We start from the raw sequence: 24,630 nt of genomic DNA, 5'->3' as shown, positions 1-24,630 counted from the left end.
TCGAATTAGCCGCGTGGAGCCATCGATGAAATCGAGCCACGTCGTTGGTTAGCATATTTATGCGTCCGCGCGAGTATCCCCGTAGCATCTCGTAACGGCCTCCATTTTGCATACGTACGCTTTCTCCGGCTGTGTAGCACCGGCTACGAAACCGGGGTCGCTGGCCTACATTTTTCACTCGACCTCGAGTTTCCGAAGTCCGCGGGTATATTTTTAAACGGTCGTTTAATAAGGAGAATAGCAGCCCCGTCCGCGCTCTCCCGATCCGCCCTTTCTCTCTCCGAGTTAGCCACTCGACTGCGATGGAACTGCATAAAACCGTGGCCGTGCCCCGAACCCTCCGGTCCCGGTCCATCTATCGGTTTTTCTTACTTTAAACGTGCCACGGCAAATATCAGCGGCTCGAATCGGCCGGCGAGTGCAGGATTTTCCAGCGTTAATTCCATAATGGCCAGCCTCGAGTTCTAATAATCCGCCTTCTCTTGCAATAACCCGATCCTTTCCGAAAAGGCGGCCTGCTGCTCGGAATTCATTTATCGGCTTCTGCCGATTAAAAGCTTCTCTGCCTTCGTGCTTGGTCGCGTAAAAAGCGACAAATCTCACCCTCCCTATCCACCCCCCTTATCTGGTTAATTACAACGCGTTCCAGCACGATTCTCCTGGGATATCTCCGTGCCAACAGCCTGTAAATCTGTACCGATATCTTCGCCTGTCCGTCTCTCCGGAATTTTCCCTTCCAAGGGTTACAAAGGACTCGGATTATACCGTGGAAGCGGGATAGTTGGTTGTTACGTTTGAAGTTTCATAGCGTCGAGTCGGGTTAATCGGTTACTCCAATTTTGTCCCATTAGCGAGTCGCGCGCGCAGTCGAAATGGCGATCAATCGCGATTTAGCCTGAATCGCGAATCGATGTCCGACGGGACGGGTGTTTTCGCCTAGCATCCCCCGAAATCGACCTTGTTCCGGCGTAATTTATCGCCGGAAAGCAACGACGTCACGACGAGCCGATGCAGAATTTTCATCGAACCGGATTCGTTCGTCCCCCCTCTGCCTCGTTCCTTCTACGGGGTTCCCCATCGGCTCGTCCACGACGACGGGGATCCGTAAACGCGCGAACAACCGGTAATGTTCGTCGGGGTTGTAGCGTCCGAGACTCGGCCGTTTCGGGATAATTTACCGAATTATTATACCGTCAATTTTCATTACCGTCCAATTTACACGGCAATACATTACTCCGATGGAATATAATGGGGCATAAATTTCGGCCGGCCAATCAATAGCAGAAGGCTCGTCCTAGAATGTTTTGTTCCACCAACGTGTTTTGCACGGTTATTCTCGACTATTTTGCTGCACGGGATGTCCGCGTTCGCCGCGAAAATGGCTCTCGCGATGAGCGCCTCGTGGCCGTTTAGAGATCGTTCTAAGCTCATTACGAGACCACTCCGAGGTTATTTCGCGTTGTTTTAAAAGATCGTCGTAACCCTGCGTGGACCAGGAATTTTTACCCTTAATCGTACCGCGTGGCCGCTGTTTCGCAACCATTTTCGAGCGTCGCGTAGAAAAGTTGCGATATTACCAAATGACATACTCCAAATCGTTGAATCCCGCAACGAGAAACAAATTTAGTACGATCGGGGACCTAAAAAGGGTGAAAATCGCGTATCGAATACGAGATGTGCAGCTTACGAATACCGATAATACCTATTCGCGATGGAAAAATCGAGCAGAGACAATTTTCCCAGCCTCGAATATCCCCGCGTACACGGTTCTTCCGGGCGGGACTCGCGGCGCTTTAAAATTAATAGGAAAGTGACCGGTGCGGAACCACGGGGGTTGACGCGTGCGGAAGGGTGAAGGCAGCGTCGATATTAAACCAAACACGGCGGCGCGGCGTCCTATTGGTACGTCGGTTAATCGGAAAAACGTAGGAAGTGCGGCGCGTACGGCCGCCTGTTGATTTTCTCGCGATATATCTGTCGATACACGCGACGCGTCGCGGCGCGGCGTCGGCTGCGGGGCGCGCGCGTGCACGCCGAAATCGAGCGATCGAACGACACGGTATCTAATCGGGAAGCAATTACGAGCGTGGCTGGCGTCGCGACGCGTCCACCCGGCCGTCGTGCAGCCTCGAATCGCGCGGTCGCTCTCGACGCTGCGTTATTGTCGCGATCGTGGTCCGGACTACGGTTAAATTATATTCCGTGACGCGCGTGGACGGACAGCGCCTGGACGCGGCGCGGTGTTCGACGTATTCCGCGTTGACCGAATTATCGGTCGACAAGGCGCGATTATCGGATAACGAGCGTGGCAAAAAGCGCGTACGACCGCGTCCGTCGTGGCCAATTTTCCGCCTGGATTGCGGCACCGCCGCGAGTATTCCTCGCGCGTGTCCTCCCGAAAAATTCGCGTCGATTTTGCGTTCCTCGCTCCGCGAATTGAATTACCGACTAACCGCCGACGCGATGCATCGAACCGGCGAGAACGGAATTAGCTCGCGGAAATAAGGGAAAAGACGTCGACGGTGGAACTCGCGAGCAACTTCTGCCAAGACTCCCTGCACACGCTCCTTCGGTTTTACGTCTCCTCACCGCGACAAGGTTTTATGCCCGCGGTTCTGGCAATTTTTAAGATCGCCTCGGTACGTACGATTTACGACTCGCATAAATTTCCACGCGCGAGCTGCTACGTGGAACACGAGGACGGGATAACTCGCGGTCGGACTCGCAAGACGACAAGAATCACGAGAGCTACGCGGTCTCTCTTGAGCGACCTGTTTAGGAGGTTTCCGGCTCGAAAGACGCCGACCCCTAACCGCGCGTTTGAGCGACGTGCGGGAATAGTTTCGTTGTTCTTCTTTCTCTCCTGCTCTGTCTTTTCCGCTCTTTTCTTCCTCTGTTTCTCGAAAAGAGTAACGTTGGCGCGTTAGGCCCATGGACGCAGGAGAGGCCAACCGGGCTAGATATTCCGGTCGCGCACCGCTTGACAAACGTGTGACATAATTTCGAGGTAAAAAGCTCGGTCTCCCGTAGCGCGAACTTGTCCGGGATTACGTTACCACGGTGGCGTTAGTCGCCACGGAAAAACGGGAACTCCATCGCGAATATAAATGCGAATCCGCGCCGGGAAGCCGCAGGGGTACGTATGTAGATTCAGGTGCGATTTCAACCGGCGTCAATTTTCGGGTTTATCGGCTTTGCGCGGAAATTTAAGTATCCGGCAAGAGTCCTTTAATGGAGCGGAAGATCGAATTCGCTGCAGGGAAAGAAAGATTTAGTGCAATGGCGCTCGGTTAAGTTCCGATGGTCGATACCATTCCGCGTATATTTCCGCTGCGGAACGGCCGCGCGACTCGCGGAACAGGGCCACGCGTGTTCGCCGCGGATCTCCGTCGTCGCGCGAGCAGAAACTCGACTCTCCGGACTCTGGACGGATCGTCGACTCGAAATCTTGGAAGCGATTCGATCGACGTCGATTTGCCCCGGCGTAACTTTCGGGAAGCCCGTTGGGGAATTGGAAAATATACTCGTCGCGCTGGCGGGTATATACGGTGACCCGAACTTACGGTTTCGCCGAGGGAGCAACCAGGCTAGGTATCTCGCAACGATACGTGGATGCCGGGGAGAAACAGGTCGCAAACGCAATTTGAAGCGTATATAGCTCGGCCATCGAGTGGCAGGCTAAGAAAGAACGAACTCTACTCGGAAGTGTTTCGAACGCGATTAACGTCGATCCGCCAACGACGAAACCTTATTTCGAATTCCATCGGACCCGCTCGCAAGCTCGGGAATCGGCGCACTCGCGCGGAATTCGAAATCCGATCATGTTTGAGCCATTCCACTCGTATAAGTCTTTATTACCCCCGCGGCTAAAGCACGGATCTCTATAAATTCGACGCCGCGACGTTATTCTTCCGCGATCGTTGCAATTCTTTCTCTACCCTATCCCCCACCCACCTGCGCCTTTATATATCCCCTTTGGGCCCCGTGTCAGCCGATTAACATCGATTTGGTAACGGCGACTTGGCCGATCGACTCCGCTCACCGGGCTGGCAAAATACACGGTACAATGGATATAACGTTTCATGCTATAAAGGTCCATTCATCTTGGCCCATTCCAGCCGGTGGTGCTGCTGCTTTTTCGTTGTTCCATTAACTCTTATTTTTCCCCGGGACCCGCCCACGAGCTATCCCGTGCCAGCGAAGCCGGCACGAAGAAAACCAAGAACTTTAACCCCGAGGCACCGTATCAAGGCATTTCCTTCTCTTCCTCTTTTCCTCCAGACTTTTACCCCTCCTTCCGTGGCGGCCATCAAAAGACAGTTCTTTCACCTGCAGCCCGGCATTGTGCGCCGGATGCTGCCGCGGCTTATCTACCCCTACGATGGCCCGGTTCCATCCTACCTACGTGCCTCGAAAGGATCGAGAATTTAACGGCTCGTAAATACGCTCGACGATAATTAATTTTCATCGGTGTTACCCGTGATTTTTCCCCCGAGTTCCCTGGCTCCACCGTACACCTCCTCGCTCGTGTTCTCTCTTTCTTCCTCGTCTCGTCGGCGCGTTGATTTTTCGGTTCATTATCAGCAGCCGGCTTCCGTACTCGCGGGGTTCTCGTTATCCGGACGCGATACAAACGAACCAACCGGAACGTTCCGTTTGACGAACAATTAATTAATGCGGAAATGCCACGCGTCGATACGGAAACGTTACTGAAATTTAATAAATACGTCCGTTCGAATTCGCCGTACCGTTACACGCTAATTACCATCGCCCGTGTCTCCTACGGCCATCGGCCGAATAATTGTCATTAAACTCGTCGCGGTGAAGCAGTAATGGCCTTTACCTCCTCTTCTTCGTCCTCTTTGTCGGCGTCGCGTTCCGTTCTCCCAGCGACACGATCGCGCGCGGCCAAAGGACCAAGGATCCGGTCGCGTCTGACCAGAACGCGTTCGTACTACTGATCGCGCGTCGGCCAGCGATCCGATCGAAACCCGTAAATCGGCAGCGTGCAGCGCCGTCTTTTTCACATTTCTGACGAAGCTCTAGCGATAATCGAGTGTGTCGTGGAATTCGGCGGTTCCATCGCGCGCGGCCAAAGGAGCAAGGATCCGGTCGCGTCTGACCAGAACGCGTTCGTACTACTGATCGCGCGTCGGCCAGCGATCCGATCGAAACCCGTAAATCGGCAGCGTGCAGCGCCGTCTTTTTCACATTTCTGACGAAGCTGCAGCGATAATCGAGTGTGCCGTGGAATTCGGTGGTACCATCGCGCGATTTCTGACAACCGGAAATTTGTACCGGCTCGAAATACGCGCCGTTTAATTAATTCCCTCGGTTCGAGTGGTGGCGCGTTACGTGACAGCTGGATGACGTTGAATGACTGACGTCGCTTTTCTTCTTTCCCGACGTATTCTCCGGCGTCCAGCTCGAGAAGCTTCTCCTAATTCCCCTTTTTATTCTCCCTTTCCCCCCCCCCATTTTTCCCCTCTCTTTTTCGTTTTTCCTTGTTTTCTCCCCCGAGCCGGATCACGCGAGACGAATATCGCGCGGCGAAAGAGTTATTCGATCGGCTGGGTGCGATTTCGTAAATCGCGCGACGCGTAATTACAGCGCGGATCGTTTCCGTTCGAGCGATTTACGAGTTTCGATAAATTAAAGAGAGAGAGAGAGAGAGAGAGGCTGCGCGCGGAGATTAATTATTCGGATTTCCGGCTCGTCTTACGTTCATGACGATTCGTTTTCGACGAATGCGTCGCCGTGTCGGATCTCGCGACCAGGATCCGCGATTTCCATGGAGAATGTTTCACCGCGTTTTTCCACCAGCTTTTTCACTAGTTTTTTCACCAGTTTTTGCCAGTCTGCCGGCAACAATAGCTCCAATGAAACTGAAAACGGCTATTGTTACTACGAAACTATGTTAAAGCTAATGGAGGGCTTCATTAAGCGTGCTACCGCTCGTATAACTGAAGATGATGGTGAACGAAACGTAGAAGGGTGTAGGTTCTATACGTGTGTGTGTATATACATATATAGAATATTATATTTCCCTATTGTACCAAGGTATTATTAAATATCACGATCAAAGTAGCTCTACGTATTTAATAACGGGAACGTTTCATTAGCGAATTCAGGAGAGGGTTGGCAGCAAATTTGCTTTTCACATTTCTGACGAAGCTGCAGCGATAATCGAGTGTGCCGTGGAATTCGGTGGTACCATCGCGCGATTTCTGACAACCGGAAATTTGTACCGGCTCGAAATACGCGCCGTTTAATTAATTCCCTCGGTTCGAGTGGTGGCGCGTTACGTGACAGCTGGATGACGTTGAATGACTGACGTCGCTTTTCTTCTTTCCCGACGTATTCTCCGGCGTCCAGCTCGAGAAGCTTCTCCTAATTCCCCTTTTTATTCTCCCTTTCCCCCCCCCCATTTTTCCCCTCTCTTTTTCGTTTTTCCTTGTTTTCTCCCCCGAGCCGGATCACGCGAGACGAATATCGCGCGGCGAAAGAGTTATTCGATCGGCTGGGTGCGATTTCGTAAATCGCGCGACGCGTAATTACAGCGCGGATCGTTTCCGTTCGAGCGATTTACGAGTTTCGATAAATTAAAGAGAGAGAGAGAGAGAGAGGCTGCGCGCGGAGATTAATTATTCGGATTTCCGGCTCGTCTTACGTTCATGACGATTCGTTTTCGACGAATGCGTCGCCGTGTCGGATCTCGCGACCAGGATCCGCGATTTCCATGGAGAATGTTTCACCGCGTTTTTCCACCAGCTTTTTCACTAGTTTTTTCACCAGTTTTTGCCAGTCTGCCGGCAACAATAGCTCCAATGAAACTGAAAACGGCTATTGTTACTACGAAACTATGTTAAAGCTAATGGAGGGCTTCATTAAGCGTGCTACCGCTCGTATAACTGAAGATGATGGTGAACGAAACGTAGAAGGGTGTAGGTTCTATACGTGTGTGTGTATATACATATATAGAATATTATATTTCCCTATTGTACCAAGGTATTATTAAATATCACGATCAAAGTAGCTCTACGTATTTAATAACGGGAACGTTTCATTAGCGAATTCAGGAGAGGGTTGGCAGCAAATTTGCGCCTTTTTTAACGTTTTCTAATCGTTCTCCAGTTACGCCGTACTGCCGGCTATGCCGGAGAGTAGAAAAAGCGAAAGAGAAGGGGGAAAAAGATGAAAAAATACGCGGATGGCGGCGTTTAAAAATCTCGACGCACGGTTTAGAAGCAGCGCGGCTCTTAATAAGACCCCGATCGATCCGTCGTTAACCAATTATTCGTCTCCGCATTCGTTAGCACGGTAATCACGAGTCCGAGGTAAAAAATCAATTTGCAGATTTGCTCGGTCGAACGATCAAAGATCCCGACGTAATTACGTCCAGTATTATTGGGAACCAATACCCTCTCCGCTGCAATATCATTTCCTCTCATCCACGGCGCCATGCCACGCCGCAGCAGCGTTACGCCGCACCACGCCATCGTGGTTCATGGTGCACCGTTTCCCCGAGTGGCGAGTGATATTACCCAGCTTCGCCATTTACCTCGTCGTAAACGATAAAACTGGCCGCATGCCGTTGACAGCATGCTTTGGCTCCGACGACTTCGCGGAATCGTCGTTTCTTTGTCAACGGCAACGGCTTTGGGGTGTGGGGGTGGAACACTATCGACGGAAGGGAAAGAAAGGAACGGAAGGAAAAGAGAAGAAAGGGAAAGAAAAATGCGGGAAAGAGCGGAGGGAAAGAAAACGGACGAGACGTATCGAGGAATTAGCGAGATCGGATGGTCGGTTGATAAGTTTCCGGTTCTCGGTGACGACTTCCAATTAGGAGGCATCCGAGGAATTCGTAAGAAAGCTATCGTTTATTGGCAGATGGTGGAAGAAGCCGGGAATCGAATCTAGTTACCGCGCTCGTCTCGAGTGCATCTCGAGGTTGGACGGAAGTCGATTTGTAGGACCCGTTGAACGGACAATCGGGAACTCTCGCGGCAATTACCGGGGCAGCCAGGTCCGGTGCATCGTCGACGACTTCCTTGGCCGGCAATCTTTATGCAATCACGGTCTATCGGTGGCGCGCGGTTCGCGCAATATCGGCGAGTCTGCTCGTTTATTCTTCCGCGACCGATAGAAGCGGGTGGCTGTCAGTGGCAGCATTTAGTTAAAGAGACGACGGGGTCGCGGTGGTGGTGGTGGTGGTGGTGGTGGTTGTGGGAGTTGGCGGCGCGGGGCACGGATTCCCCAGGGACTTTGAAACGAAGCGAGACGAAGCGGACGGAGGGAAAGCAGAGGAGAGAAAGAAGCGGCGAGCGAGGAAGGGTAGTAGGAGGGCGAGGTCGCGAAGAAAAAGACGGAGAGGAGAGAAAGGAAAAGGAAGACGAGCTTACAGGAGCTTGCAAACGCTCCACGGGTCACCGCCGTCACGCAACAATACAACCCCATCACCCTTAGCTGCAACCCAACTTTTCCCCTCCCCCAACGGCGTCGGCGTTCTTCCTGCTATCCACGCCGTCACCACTGCTCGTTTCCACGCTCGTTTCCACCGAGCTCCCCATTCCACCATCTTTTCTCTGGCTGCGCGGCCTACAACTCAACGGGAACCCTATCCAAGGTGAAACTCACCCCTTTTTACCTTTCCCTCCTCTCGTCTCTCCTCCGCTTTCTTCGGGTTGTGCTCCTTAGCACCGAGCTCGCCCTCTCTCTCTCTCTCTCTCACTCTCGCTCTCTTCTCCATTCCCGTTTTCTCCCGCAGCTTTCCCTTCTTATTTCTCGTTTTGCGTCCCCGTTATTCTCCCTCTCGAGCAGACCTTCTTACCCTCTCGCAAGCTTTCTTTCTCCTAGCCGTAGCCGTAGTTGTCGTCGTCGCCGCCGACGTGGTCGCTGTCGTGGTCGTTGCTCGGCGTACCAGGCCCCCTCGGACGGCACCGCGGAAATAAATGAGAAGCACGCGTCAAAGTAAAAAAGAAAACCCCCTTTCTCTACCGACGAGTCGACGGCAGCCACGCCGCGCGCTGTGTTCTTTCCTCCTTAGCCGGGCGCGACTCGCTGAAAACGTCGTTGCGTTTCTACGCCACGCGAGTCCTCTCTCTCCGCACGCACGGCTCCGCTCGCGATAAGACGGCGCGGTCACACGCTCGCGTGCTCTTTTTCTACCACGAGCGTGTACGGCAAGCCGATCATACGGCGGTTGCTAGAGCGCGCAGGGTGGCACCAGGGGTTCGTAGACGCCCCGACGTCTCGCGTACCGCGCGGTTCCGGGTTAAATTCGCGCATGCAGCCGACGAGAGAAAGAGAGAGAGAGAGAGAGAGAGAGAAGAGAAGGCTGGAAATTCGCCTGGAATCTGGCGTTCTTTGTGCGATCGTCTAGGGCTCTTGGACCGAATCATTACCGTTGGCGTTCGCGCCTACGTCGCTCGCGCGCTCGTACGCTCGCGTCTTGTGCCAGAACTCCTGCCGTTTAAACGGCCGCGATTATTTTCCTTCTTTTCCACCGCCTTCTCCGCTACCTTCCCTTCCTACCTTCTTTTTCCCTCCTTTTTCCCTTTTTTTTTTTTTTTTTTTTAACTCGTTTCCCTTTCCTTGGCAACGCTAATGATCGACGAGATTCGCTCTCGAGGCAGCAACCGTTTTTCGAGCAGTTGGCACAAGCCTAGACGCGCGTCGCTTCGCTCTCCAGCGAGTAGGATTTGTCTAGCGAGTAGCGAGAGGAATTTCCAGCCGAAGAACGCGGCGAATATTCCCGAACGTTGGCTAGATCCCCGTTGTTTCCGCGTCTCGTGCTTTTTTTCCATTCGCCCACGACGTTCCTCGGCGTATTAGCAGCCTCGACGAAGTTTCTCCGGGCAGATTATTCCAACGACCACGGTTACGGGCGTACCCAGCGGAACATCTGATATTTCCGTCTGAAAAATTTCAACCAACCCCCGGGAAGGGTGGCTTCGCGCTGTCCCAAAGTTGTTCTTCGTTAAGGCTCGTAACGGCGGAGTGGAATCGAATTCGCCGGGAAAATCGCGATATTTCGCAACGACGAGATTTCCAGCTCGTCCAAACTTTGCCTGTCCGCCGTGAAAAACCGTTCCATTAAACTCGACGTCGTTTCGTTAACGCGATATAAACGCGCCGGTTATCCGGGTAATGCATACGTATATTCGCGGCGCGTATATTCGCGAGCGGCGTACGCGCGCCGAGTAATTTTATCTGTCGTAGAAACGAGCCTGACCTGTGTTTCGCTCGCGAGTTTCTAGTCGGGCGCAGTTCGGTCATCGTTTCGAACGAGGTATTAATCAAGATGGACAAACACGGAAGCTGGTGGTAAAAAAAATTGTTAAACGCGATGCGAGTTAGCCGGTTAAACGAAAACCAGCGTGATTAAAAGCGGGATTTTATGAAATTTTCCGCCATCGCGAACGATCGTGGGGTGCGACGTGCCGTGGCTAAGTGGGTAGTTTGCCGTGGAATTATTCGTTCCCTTGGCACGCGTATGTGTCTCTGTAGATGCGCGCGTGTTCCCTCGGTAGTAGTCGGGACCGATAATATGGTCAGGCGCGGTGCTGATTCAGCGTGGAACTCGCAGCCCTCGTCGCGACGTTAAAATTCCCGTTCGCCTTTGGAACCAAGAAACGGCATTAGCGTTCGCGTACGACTGCTGACTGCGAAAACGCGAGAAATACGCGGGAAATTTGAACGCGACCGCGATTTATCGTAGTTCCCGAACACGCCCGGAATCCTTCTCCCGTTACGTTTATTGCCGTTGGATTTGAAAATTTTGGCAAATTATTGCCTGGAATCGCCGGTATTCCTTACTCGGCCATTCCGTTTGGTCGTTTGGTTGCGAGCAAAGCGCGCGTAACCGGATCGAGATGGCTCCGGATTGAAATTTACTATCGTACTCACGGTCGATCGATGGATTCGCGGCTCTCCGTTAACCTCCAAACGAAGTTAGCCGGATCTATTCTCGCGGAGAATAGGATTCCGCTGGAACCGGAAACGAAAGGTCGAGATTCAAAGGCTATCGATCCTCGCGGCGATACCCTGCGCCGCCACGCTACCCTAATCACGTCCGTTTCTTTCTTTCGCTTCCCACCGCGCCGGAGAGCACGACTGGGGGCACGACTCGGGGCACGACTGCAGCCGCGGCGCGGTACGCGCGCTGCATGAGAGAGGATAAATAAATTCCGGTCATGAACAGCGTAATTCGCGTGGAGACGCGTGGAGGTCTAAATCACCGTGAAAAGCCTGGCAGACGACTAGAGGGTGGCACGGTGGTTGGCGGAGGAAACGGAGGCGCGGATGCGCGCGATTCCAAAGCCGGAGAGAAACGGTTTAGCCGGGACGGGGTACACGCTCAAACGGCGGGGAACAATACTTCGCGACTAATACGGAACGTTTGCCAAATGAAAGCTCAGCACAGATCGCGAGACAGGAAACGGAGTCGAGATCCGAAATATCTCGCTAATCACACGGTCGTACGTGTCTGTCTTCTTGCTCCGCTTCCGCAGCCTCTCGAGACGTCTCGGATCGAGGCGAGTCGAGTTTCGCCTGCGAATTATGTACGACCGGGACAACGGTATCGGGCTTCGAGACACCGAACCTCCGGATGTATAACCTCTATTTTCCTTTCTACACACTCATACTATCTCTCTCACTCTCTCTCTCTCTCTCTCTCTCTTCTATTTTTCTCCCCTTTTTCTTCCCTTTGTCTCCTCTTCCTTTTATCCGCGAATTCGATCGTTCAAACGAATCGCGCAGCAGCCGTTGCGAGTTTATTACTTTGATGCTCTTCTAATTATCCCCGAGTAACGAGACCGTGCGCGGATTAAGCGAAGCCCTGTACTTTAATTCCGCGTTGGCCGTAAACGGGGCGACGCTTCATAAAAATCGCCGCCAGATTTTTTCAGCGTAAACAGAGTGCGGCGCGGCGTTTGCCGATCGATGCCCGCGAGAGCGCAAAGCAACAAAGGGAGAGGATCGAAGATGCGAATCCCGTCGCTAATTCCCTGTCCCCGTGCGCATTTGATCCCCCCGGTAAGCCTGGCAAAAAAGCAACGTTCCTTTGTGTTACCGGCAAACTGCAGGTAAATGAGTTCCGGTCATAAACGCGACGAGTAAGTCGTCTCGAAGAGGGACGGTGGGCCGGAGGAAAAAAGGAAAAAGGGGGAAAAGGGAAAAAAGGGAAAAGAAAGAGGAAAGGGAAGACGCGCGCGCGCGCGCGCGTGTGCAGGTAGCGGAAAGGACGTAGGATAGTCGGGAGGGAGAGAGAAGGGGGGTTAGAGGCGCGTATTCCGAACGAGAAGAAACGATGCTTTGCGGCAAGCAGCCGTAACAGAGACGGAGGAAGGTGGAGAGCGGCGTTGTCGAACAATAAGGACCCCGAAGGTAGCGCGGGGTGTTTGCCAAGTAAAACTCAGCAGAGCAGGGCGAAAAATAGGAAGACCGAAGGCCGCCGCCCCGTATCCACCGCGTCAGCCCCTTAATCTCTGGCGGCGTGATAACGTCGACGCAGCATTTTGCATGCTAGACTGCCAGGCTGCTACATCCATTCCTGTCCTCTCCTCCTACCCTATGCACCAACCACCACCTCATCGCTGTCCCTCTCCGCTCTCCCCGCAGGCATCCGTCCGCCGAATCCGTCCTCCCGTTTACTCGTCCTCGTCCTGCTCCTTGCCATACCCCTTTGCCGTACCCCTCGCCGTACCCCTCGCCGCACTAGTCGCTATAGTGAGCCGCTCCGCGACGACGCCGTGACTACATGGACACAACGTCGTGTCAGCCACGTAATCTACCTACTCTCCTGCTTCGACTACCATCTTAGCCTATCAGTTGCTTCCGCCACCCCCCGCAGGCGATGGAAGTCTCATCAATTACCGAACTCTGGCCTCGCGAATATGTCCTTACCCCCGAAATAGGTCTATCCACCGTCAGTCGGAATTTCGACCTCCGAGACGCGCGTAATCGGTTATCGAAGCGCTTGTCCTCTCCGGGGCTGTGCCGCTGTCGATCGTGACGGGGCAGGGTGGAGAGAGCCAAGTCTATGAATTCCATTCGAGTCAAGTGCACCGCTGGCTCTGCTGGCTTTGATTGGCTTCGAATAACATCGCGGCTCTTTAACGCGTTTAATGGGTCACCGGGACAATGGCGAGAAGCGGAAGCAGCTCGAAAATACGATTCGCTTTTACACCCCCCCGGCTGTGTACCTGCCGTGGTTTCGTCGTTGCGCGTCACCGGCGTCCACGCGGAAAGGGGACACGCCGGTCCGGCAAAAGGGAAGCGCGGAAAAATAATTTCCTTCCCGTGGAAATAGACGACAATTATCTACCGGTAACGACTTTCTGGCTCGCTCCACCGACCAGCCGGAAGGTTAACGGTCTCGACGTCGCGCAGCTTTTAATTGGCCAGCGACGGTAACGATAAGAACCAGCGAGATTAAGACGAGCGTGTGTACGCAACGCGGAACCTTAATTTATAACCCCGCGTTTATACGTCTTTCCCAGCGGTGGCCGTGTTTCTGACTCCTATAATCCTCCCCGGCCACGTATTTCATCGCGCTCCTTTCCTCTCCGTGCTTCTTCCACAGCGAACCTCCTTCACGAGGAGGACATAAAAAGAACTCTCGCGCGACGCTCGGCGAAGGATGTCAGGCAGCCAGGGGAGCGGCTCTTGCGAAAATAACGACGCTTTTCGCGAAGAGATTACACATAAATCACTTTGGAAACTTATTACTCGAAAGCGCCGTGCCTTCGTCCCTTCCCGCCTTCTTTTTTCTTCCTCTTCCGCCAAAGTCCACGCCCGCTTCGTTATTTATCGACGCGGTGGTGTATCGAGACGCGACTCGAACGCCAGCGTCGCGCCCAACCTTTCGCGAAACCCTCTCGCCGTCACGGACTTCTCCGTTAACATAGGTTTGCTCTTTGGGAACGACTCTCTTCGACTCGAAACGTCGCCGTACTCGCGAATAGCCGACAACCGGACGATGACGTCTGGACTTATCGCCGAAACGAAATTGGACAATGGACGATTCCTCGAGCGCGGTAATGCACCGCGCTGGAAATCGTGTTAACGGGTTGCGGATCTAGCCCGGTACGAGGGTCCATAGTCACGCATTAGGAAGTTGCTCTCTGTTCCGTGGCCCCTCTAGGCTCGTACGTTTCAATTTGTCGCCGGCCTCTGATGTAACCGCGCGGTCTCATTAGTCGAGGGGTGAAGGAACGACGGCCCTTCTCCGTTCCGTGCCACTACCAGCTTGCCCGCCTCTGTCTCTCTTTACAATCAACCTTACCGTTGCTCCGCTACCCTCGACCTAACCACCCGTCCGCCTCGTCCACGCTCTTACCACTACCGCCGCTATTACGAGCACGGAGTGGTATAGAGCCACCGAGGGTGGTAGTATCGCGCGCAACCAAGAAGTTCGCTATTCGTCTCGAGTCTGCCGCTGGTAGAACGCGGCGCGGGTAGAAAGGTCGGTAGAACGCGCCGGTGTGCCAGTGTTAGGTACGAACAAACAATTACCGGTTCCACCCTGACGATTGGAATGCCGGGAACGGAGCTTCCATCCACCTGTCGGCCAGTTTCTAAGACTTCCCTACTCCTCGGAGAGAAAGTTTCGCTGGAAGCGAGCCGGAGAAAAGAGTCGTCCCGCTCCAACGAGTTCTCGAGGAATCGAAATTACGCTCACCACCTCGAACGATGCTCGGCCCTCTCCACCCCGTCCACCTTTCGCGGCTCCTCCTTTTTCTTCCGACCACTCGTTCCTCATTTTTCCTCGAGTTTCTACGCGTGCTGGATGAAAGTAGTAGGGTGGGCGGCGGCGGCGGCGAGTCCGAATGGGAAAAGGCGAGGGTGGGATCGAACGGGAACGAAGTGGAATCGAGAGAAAATAGGAAATCTCGCGTACGGTTTGATCGCGATCCAGACGCGCGGTATACCGTTATTTCCGGCTAAAATTTTCCCTCCATTACTAGCGGAACTTATTCGCGTCTACTCCGCTCGAGCTCACCGGTTAGAGATTGCGCGGGAAAGCGGCGGCAGCCGCGTCTAACCGGAGTTTAATCGAAGCGGAAGAAAATTCGTTCGCGTCGCTTCCAGCCCGGACGTTGGAAAACTCCGGAGACGTTGCACGAAACAACGACTCCTCTCTGTTTCTCCGTTTTGCGGATAATTACGGGTCCGCGCGACGGTTATCGCGGCGTAATTACATCGAATATAATTGCCGAGTTGGAATCGCGGCGACGAATCTCGACGTGGAATCGCGACGGTGCCGTGGATGTTTACCGGAAACGTCGGAGCTGCTACAGCCGACGGAGACACGGGGAGAAGTTAATCGAATGGGAGGACGTTGATGGATATCGGCGAACGGCCCCTCGAACCCTTCTGTTGCCTTTCGTCATCCCGGCTGATTCCGTGAAATTTATCATCCCGCTGATCCGATCCTATCATCGTAAAATCAGCATTCGGGCTCTCGCGTCTTCGCCGGGGAGTCTCTACCGGGTGGTGTCGTCGTCGGGGGATTGATCGATTCCTCTCGTTGCTCGAAAAATAACGCCGCCGAGCTTCTCTCGTCGCGTCTCGTCTCGTCGGAATGAAATTTAGACGAAACTTTCGTTCGGTTTATTTCTCCGTGCGGTTTAAATATCCGCTCGGGATATCGGCTAACTTAAATAACTTCTGCCGCTTCTCTGCCAGCGTCGTCGGAGAACGCGCTCTCGATGTCACCGTCCTCTCCGCAAGCAACCCCCGTTCCACCCCTCGCGCGTTTCCTTTCCGCCCCGAGTTTCGCGATGTCCGGCGGTATCGATCTCGCCGGAGGTCGACCGCGTCTTCCGGCCAGAAAAACCGTCGGGTACACGCGGTTATTTATTTTCGTTTCATAGCCAACCTCCATTTATCTCGGGCCGACGTTCTTAAAGCACCATAAGCCAGACATATTCCGTTTGTTCGCGCTCGAGAGTGGTTCGTTGTCGGCGCTAAGAGGATCCGGAGGGACGCGAGTCCCTGTTTGCCGAGTCCTGTCCGCAAGAGCGAGCTCTTGCCTCGAGTAACTTACCCGGTACTGCTTACGGCGATACGCGATAACGACGTAACGAGCAATTATACGTTTTATACCTTGATCCGGAGCACCTGGGCAGCCGACAACGAGACCGATATCGTTCCATCGCGCGACAAGAGCGCAGCGATTAATCGGCCAGTGTATCGCGATCGGAAGCCAAAGTTCCGCCCGTGGCTGAACCCGAGCACCCTTCCGATCCGATCATCTACGGTCCTCTCCGACCATTTCCTCCGCTCGAACGGGTTAGCGTTAAAAAACGAGCCCCGATTACGCGGCGAAACAGCGATCGCGATTCGGGTCAATCGTCCGGGTCGCCTGCGGAGGAATCGTGGACCGGGAACGATCCGTGCACCCATTTCCGTCCTTCCGCGCCACTCGCGGAAACTTATTTCCGACTCGATACGAGGCAGACGTTGTTCGGATTAAATCGTCGGTGTGACCCGTGTTCTCCCTCGTCTCCAGCGTGCCAGACGGTTACCCCGGTCTATCCGTCGGGAATCGTTGGATCGTCGATTCGGTGCGCGACGCGCGAAACGATCGTTGGGAGCTGGACCGGTACCCGCGGAAATCGTGCCCGACTTCGTTGCGAAACGAAGCGATTATCGATCGCGGCTGGTCAAAGAGCGAATTAATCGACGGAAATTTGTGTAATTTTCGTCGAATCGCTCGGTCTACGACGCGACTCGACGTTCGATCGTACCCTTCCCGAAGCTTTCCCCGTACTCGTGCAGTATTCTCCGTCGGGCTGATCCGAATATTTATCGCGGCGCGTGAAAATTCTTCGATAATTACCGGTCCCGCGGCCGGACCCAGCGGACGAGAGCGTTCGTCGACGTCGTTTGTTAACCGATTCGCGAGCTTATTAGGCCGCGTTTCCATCTTTGGCGCAAATATTCGCCGGACGACTCGTAATCGATTTCGTTCCGGTTTAATGAGATTTTAATTAAACGTCGCTAAAGAAGAGCGGCCATCTACCCTGGTACCCCGCACGCGGTCCGATACGAGGGAAAAATTGTTCGCGCAGGAGTCACGGGACCGTGCGTAATTCGTCGAAAGCGTCAAAGAACCGTTCGTTCAATTTTCCTTATTTCTTTCTTTCCTTTTCATCTGCTTTTTGTATCGTTATTATTTTTCCCCGGCGAACGGAAATCGCGTGGCGCGGATGGAAATTAGTCGGCGATCGGTGGCGTTTGGCCGATAAAACGAGAACGCGGCGGACGCGAGAAGGCTAATCAGAGATGACGGTTCCCCGTCGTCATTCGGGTCTTCGCAATAGAAGCAATTAAGTGCGTAATTATACGATAACCGCACGCGCCTACGGGCCACGCCGCCGCAAATTCATTCGATGCGGACCGCAAAGCAAATCACTGTCGAGCATTGCACCGAGCCGTGTCGCCGGCTTGTCAACCGTCATTGAAAACTACGCGGCCGTTCGCCAGCGTTTCTCCCGCGTTCGCCAGAATTCGCGAGAATTGGTCAGAGTTGGCGGCAGTTGGATGCGGAGCAGAAAACGCTCTTTGCCACGGTGTCGCGTTATGGCGGACGGCTGACGCGCGAGCGTGTTTCATCCGCTGGCTTGTTTCAAGAAGCGGGACCGATCGTCGATCATCGCGGATCGCCTCTGTGGAGACAACGCGATTCGATATTTCCCCGGTATTTCATCGAATTCCATACGTATGAATTATCGAGTGCACTTGATTTATGGAAAAAGTGTAGAGGCGAATCGCCGGCATATTCGGTGATAGGATTTATGCGAACAAGTGGGATCAAACGGATAAATCACGGGAAAGAGGGCGGAGAAGGTAGTTAGGTCGAATATCTAGAAATTTATGAAACCGGTTAAGCGGCGGGAAGACACCGATATGCGGGCTTTATAATTTTTTAACCGAACAAAGGATCCGGCTTTTGTTGGCCCGGGATCCTGGATCGCGCGGGTTTCAAACGCGGCGGTCGAGGGTGGCGAATTTTCGTCCAGTCCCGGGGGATTCGAGAGTCAATCGAACGGAATCGCCAGCAATTTCGTCGCCGCAAAAGAACCGGCCGAGCCGCGGTCGCTTTGGTCGCGAACGCGATACGCGTAATTTATTTCGATCCACTCTCGACCGATTGAAACAACCGCGAAACACCGTGTTGTCCCCCTTTTTTCCTCCTACCCTCCGATTCGCGTTCGTCGTCGTCTGCTCGCTTTCGCGCGATAAATCCACGCTCCGCTCGTTCCTCTTCGCGATCTTCGCGACGACTCCTCGGGGACGGGGTAAGGAGACGAAGAAGGAGAAGCATCCGCGCGGGGTGAATCGTCTCGCGTCCCTATTCCGTCGAACGTTGAAATATTCAGTGTTATTTGTTCGCGTTGGGTATTCCGGTGATTCGCGCGGAACGAAGTTTACTTCCGGCGGTGTTTGCGGTGGTCGAACGAGTTTGAAAAGGACGAAGCAGCCGGAATTTATATTTGCCTTGATCACGCGGAGAAGACGAGATCGTAATTTTCCGGCGTGTGTACAAACACACTCGTGCTTCTTGTCGTTTACATCCGTGCTTTCGTCGCGAGTGCTACACGCGCGTGGACGCGCCGCCTCTCTTCATCCGCGCCGCTGCCACCCCCTGCACGCCGCCACCCCGTCCGCGCGTACACGCTCGTGCATACACGTGTACGCGCGTGTGTTCGACAGGTGTGCGCGAGCGGTAAACTGATTTTTGTGTCAAGCACCGCGCAGATAAACCGCTTTGAAAAATTAAACGAATCGCGTGTTTACGCGGCTACAACGCGGCCGCGCTTTTCAAACGCCGCGCCCCGATGGTACTCGAACGCGGAATTTCCATTTGCCCTGGAATTTTCGGTATTTACCTAGCTCGAAAGAACGCGGGCCAGAGGTACGCTGGAAAACGCGGTTGAAACGCGCTCTTCCAAAGACTCCATCCTCCGTGCACCACCGCTTTTCTCTTTCCAACGCGCGTTAATTTCATATTCGCGATCGAACTACTATTTTTTCCTCCCCCGACTCCGCGTTATTCCGCTTCCTTATTATTGCGGCTCACCGGACGCAACGCGCGAGCAGTATTCGCCGCTTTTCCTCTCGGCAAATTCGAGCACGCTGCTCACTGGCCAAACGAACCGCGGCGCGTGTTCCGCTCGCCTTTTGGAGTACTTTTAATCGCTGTTCAGAGGAAGCTTACGCGTCGTCGGGAAGTCGGTCATCGCTGTTAAACGCCACGCGGCTGCGAGACTTCGCGCGGTCTGCGTTAAGAACTAAGAAGCTATCGTTCGTCAAGCGGCGTACACGCGCAACGCGGATTACACTTGGCGTTTATACCTGCGAACACGGGGCTCGGAATAATCGCGCGGTTTGGCCGTGTCGGCGGAACGGTAACGACCACGGTCGCGTTCAAATACCAACGAAACGTGGAAGCTTCCATTACGTTATTCGTTTCATAACCGGTGAAATATTTAGAGAAACGAGGAACTCTCGACCCGGGGGAGAAAAGAAGGGTGGAGATAGAGCTGGAGTCGAGGAATTAAAACGAAGCGTCCGCAATTGTTTTCCCTTCTCTCTCTCTCTCTCTCTTTCGCTCTTCCTTTTCCCCGCGATTCGTTTTACGACGAATATGATTGTAAACGTGTAATTGTCGAGGAATTTTCCGTATTCAAGCGAGGACGGCAGGGGCGTCCAGAACGGTGGACGGGGAGAACAGAGTTTCTGGAGGCCGGTCGACGGTAAATAGACATTTCTGTTTGCGAGAGCGGCGCGTCTGCTCGTGATAGACAAGAATGCCGTCGTTATGGCGACGCTTCAGTGTAGCCGGCCCCGGTAGCAGATACGTAAACGAGATAGAAGCTTACAAAAGGCGCGCTGCGGATACGATGCCAGCTCGCGGCCGCTCGCCTCGTTTTCTTTCTCTCTTCTTCCCGTCCCGTTTCCACGACCCCCGTTTCGCCTGGCGAACTTGAAAGAGTAATTGAACGTCAACGGAACACTCGACGCATTTAAAAATACACGCCGCCCTCTCCGCGGCCGGCGCACCCTCGCCCCTTCCAGCTATTCGCGATCGCGGCCGTTTTTAAACCATCGACCACGCGCCATCCGTAATTCGCCAACAACCCCTCTCCCCGCGTGCAAACGCGCTGATCGAATTCGTTAACAGCCCACGGGGACGTTTCATTTTCACCCCCTCCCACCCCCCGATCGGATTTAACGCTCGCGTTTGTACGCGCGACCGATTCCCGATTCCAGCGTCGAAGATCGCGACGGCTCTGAAATTTTGCCCGAAACGTTGGAAACGTCCTCGGCCGAATTGCAAAACGCGCCGGGACAAGTTCCATAACCGGACGCCGTTGATACGATACGTCGCGACGTGCGAGATTTCCGATGAATAATTCACGAGAGATACGAGGATTTACTTAATCGATCGCGACACAGATTTTCGCGAGAGTGCCGGTAATCCGTAATTAAATGTAAATTCCCTTTCGTACCTGGTCGATCTTGGAAACGAGTTCCGATTCTCCGTCTCCATCGGAGAATGCCGGTGCACGCGCGAGGGTGAGTCCGTGCGGGGGGGTAACTTGTCGAAAGCGAGGGAGCAAAAAGCGGCACGGACGTGTCCGTTGTTCAAACTTGAGCCGGATCGAAGGTCGGAATAAAGGCCGGCAGTTTGGTCGAAGTCGGTGCTCTCTGCAGCGCGTGGTTTCGGTGCGCAAAGCTCACCGCTCGAAAATATCCGCGCGCCGGATGAGAGCGAGATGGCGGACCGCTCGCGACCGCGCGCCACCGCGTGCACGGATAAAGACAGACGCGGCTAGAGAGCGAGTTCCGGGGAGGAAACCGGCGGCGTGGTTGAGGGTCGATTTTACACGGACAACGTACAATCTCTATGCATGAGGCTCACTGGAGCTACAGCTTCCTAAGTACACAGAATACGTATTTGCATTTCGGTCTTTGTACCGGTGTGTCCCTGTTAGTGTTTCACGTGCATCTGTCTTTGTCCTCCCCGTTTCCCCCTATTTCTCTCCATTTCTCTCTCCATTTCTCTCCCCGCGTGTCCCCGTCTCCCTCGCTCCTGCCACTCTTCCCATCCAGCCTTCCCTGTCCACTGTTCTCGATTTCTCGGTTGCTCCTTTCCCATCTCCGTCGAAATCCTCTTCTCGTCCTTGTCCGCGCTTCTTGCTCGCCGTCTTCTCCTCTCTCTCGCTCCCTCGCAGGTGATTCCGTGTTTCTGTATTCCGCCTCTCTCGCCGGAGTTTCAACGTTGACCCGACTCCATACGGGCAGGCCAGCGGATCTACTCGCATCCTGTTAACCGCACTGCGGTCTTGCTCTAAGTCCCTGAACTATCATGCAAGTCAGTATTTATAAACTTCCGATTAAATCATCGTTAAGGTATCCGGAGTTCTCCCCGGCAAAATCTGCCCGAGTTCCGGCCGAGGTCGCGAAACTCGATTGGGGCGATGACTGCCTCCTCTTCCGGTTTCTTTTCCTTCTGTTCGTCGAAATGATCGACTCGAGGGTCTCTCGTGGACGTTTCGCGCGAACGACACCGCGCCTCCATCACGGTTGCGCTCGCGACGTCCCCGAGACCGCAGTGCGGTTTCGTTTCGACCCTCGAGCGACCTGGACTCGCCATTTAGGGTCGTTGGAATTAACTTTCCAGTTACGTCGCTGGTTACTCGCTTGCTCGCACGTTCCTCGAACGTTTGCCGCGTTTTCGGAATTTCCCGGGGCACGCGTGCCTTTGCGCTCGGTCTTCGCGGTCTTCCATCCGAAGGGATAATTAGAAACGAGGACCGGGAAATATCGAAATTCGACGAGTCGAAACGCTCGGAGATGCTTCGACGATCGAAGCAAAGTTCCAGGGAATTGGAAGTTTCGATTGAAAGAGAAGTTTCGCCTCGCGAAGAGCTCCCCCGAAGTCGGACGGCAGATTTCAGCCCCGCAGTGTCGCGATATTTCTTCCGTTGGCTGGAGCGTTGTCCGTTATCAGGTATCCGGGACATTATGGCCGGCTTTTTTCGCGCGGATCTCAAAGGCTTAACGCTTCCGTGGACACGGCATAATGGATTTTCTATGCCATTAGTGGTGCATCCAGTGGCTTCTCGGATTCTCCTTTCGCTTTTTCATCGGGTTGGCCGCGGTGAAGCTCGCCGCGGCGCGCTCGGTATTTCGCGACTGGTCTGTAAATCATCGTTAAAGCACTCGAGTTCAGGACTTACGACGTTCCTAGCAGTTTTCCGTGGCGCAGGCCGTTCGCTAAATTAATCACCGAACTGGCGCCGAAATACTTGCGAGGATTCCCCGGGAACTCGGCGGCCTCGCGAGAAACTTTTAGATTGAACAGCTTTTATCTATTCCTCCTTTCAGATCTTGCAAAATGGCCCAGTAATTTCCTGGAGATTTTTCATCCCTCGTAAACGCGACTTCCTCCACCTTTCACCCCCCTTCCTCCCGACCCCGCTTTTCTCCCGGCGGTCTCCCTCTATTTTCCGCGACCCGGCCAAGAATTCACGCGGACTATCAGAACCACGCTTATTCGCAGCTCCGAAACTCGGGATTAAATCATCCTTAAAGCACCCGTCCGAGTTTACGATCCCACCCTGTCTCGAGTAGTTTCGGAGGCAGTTAAGCAACTTTGTTCCTCGTAAATCGTTATCGATCTCTCGACCGGGAATATCGAGATGCTCGAGCGTTTTCGCGACTCCATCTCTTCGTTTCGAACGTGACAGGGGGAAATTCGGCCGCGAAAGTGGATGAAATTTTCGTTTTTTCCCTTTTTCAAGGGAAACATTGGAAACCGGCACGGCGACCGGTTCACGAGCGCGCAATTCTTCCCGGACGGTTATTCTTGAATTAATAAGAGAAACGACTGGCATTTTAAAAGGGGACCTCTTCCCCGGGAACAAAGGAACGCGCACAGCCGAGCTTTCAAAGAAACATTTTTTTTCGCCCGTTGATCAGCCAGTCCGAATTTCCACGAGATAATTTTTTCCGCGAGAAACGAGCTCCGCTTTAAGCGTGACTCGGGAAACAACCGCTCGTTTCGTGGTCACGGTTCTCTCCCGTGAAAGTGTCCTCCATGATTTTTTCAACAGCCATCGCGGAACGTGCGCCTCGGTTTCACATTTTAAATCGCGTTAGCCTTTTCCCCCGAATCCTCGCGATAATTTATACCGCTTTCAGAAATTTAACGCGCTTCGCGACGCTCCTTGACCCCGCGGTTTTTCCAAAATTTACCGCCGCCCGCGCGGGATAGCTAATAAATATTTATCGAACGCGGCGCGGCTCCCCGAAACGGAACCAATTAATTCCTCTTTGCCGGGGAAGGTTTATTCGCGACATGTTTACACGCGTATAGTTTACAATGGCGGTGAAGCCCGGGGTTGAATTTCATTTACGAAAACGCGCGGCCGCTCAATGACGCGTGACGCGAAATTATGCGGCGCGGCGATGACCGTAATCACATTATTTTCTATCGCGTTACGAGGCATCGCGTTAAATCGCGCTGTAATGCATCCGTTTAACGAATCTCGCATTTCTTCCGTTGCTGTACATTTTTTTTTTTTTCATTTTTTTTCCACAGCGAATGCGAATATTAGAGGGTTGCGCATTTCGCTCGCGTTACGAGGCATCGCGTTAAATCGCGCTGTAATGCATCCGTTTAACGAATCTCGCATTTCTCCCGTTGCTGTACATTTTTTTTTTTTCATTTTTTTTCCACAGCGAATGCGAATATTAGAGGGTTGCGCATTTCGTTCCACTCCGTTCCACGGTATTTTGATCCGTCCGTTTCACAGGCAATTACCGAGATAGTTTATACGTTCGTCGGAACAGGCTTCTATTCGGTTGCAAGGATTTTTATCGATTTGCACAGCTATTTCCGCGCGATTAATTCGCGTAGTATCCGAATGAAGTACGGATTTGGAATTAAAAGAGACACTTTGTTATAGGATTACGAATTTCGGTACGACGATACGATTTCATGCTTTATAAAATGCGCGGAAAGTATTTCGCAAAATATCGGATGGAATCGCGAGCAGTGTTCCTGGGTAGACGTCGCTCTCTATCGAGAGAGTAAGAGAGAGAGGGAGAGAGAGGAATCTTTGGAAAACGATGCCAATTACCGAGCATAATATCGGAGGAACGAGAGCCGAAAAAGTAGAAGAATCGACCTAACGATGTGACAGGAATCGGAGTCAAAAATAACGAACCGAGGACGGGGGTGGAGATACGTAGACGAAGGATATCGAAAAGTTTCCCGATAACTTTTACATTTTACCGTGGACTTATAGATCGTTCGCGACTTAATCTCGCGATTGCACGGATCTAGCAGCATTCCTGGCCCCGCTTCCTCTAAGAAGCGCTGGAAAAGGAATTATAAATCTCCCCCGTATTCTCTCCGTCCGTCGCCATTGTTTTACCCGATCTACTTCTGATATTCCTATTTGCCGATATCAGCGTTGCCCTTTTCGAACTCGGCGATTAGCCCGGCTGGAAGGGTCGATAATCGAAGGGATGGTCCGTAATAGCCGTGAAAGGGCGTTTTCGCCGGTCGTCGGATCACGGAGCAGAAGTGAAGGAGGATCGGTA

The 24,630-nt window shown here is 53.3% G+C and overlaps 1 protein-coding gene across 2 annotated transcripts in view; it reads left to right on the top strand.

Moving 5' to 3' along the window:
- Positions 1-24,630, top strand: part of LOC108555349 (Down syndrome cell adhesion molecule-like protein Dscam2) — a 134,181-nt gene that overhangs the window by 12,252 nt on the left and 97,299 nt on the right. The gene's annotated exons all lie outside the window — the stretch shown is intronic.

The sequence above is a fragment of the Eufriesea mexicana genome, unplaced genomic scaffold (assembly GCF_001483705.2).
Source record: "Eufriesea mexicana isolate 0111107269 unplaced genomic scaffold, ASM148370v2 scaffold107, whole genome shotgun sequence".
NCBI classification, from domain to species: Eukaryota; Metazoa; Arthropoda; class Insecta; order Hymenoptera; family Apidae; genus Eufriesea; species Eufriesea mexicana.
The sequence above is the reverse complement of the archived record's forward strand: the minus strand, read 5'-3'. Positions and strand labels throughout refer to the sequence as shown.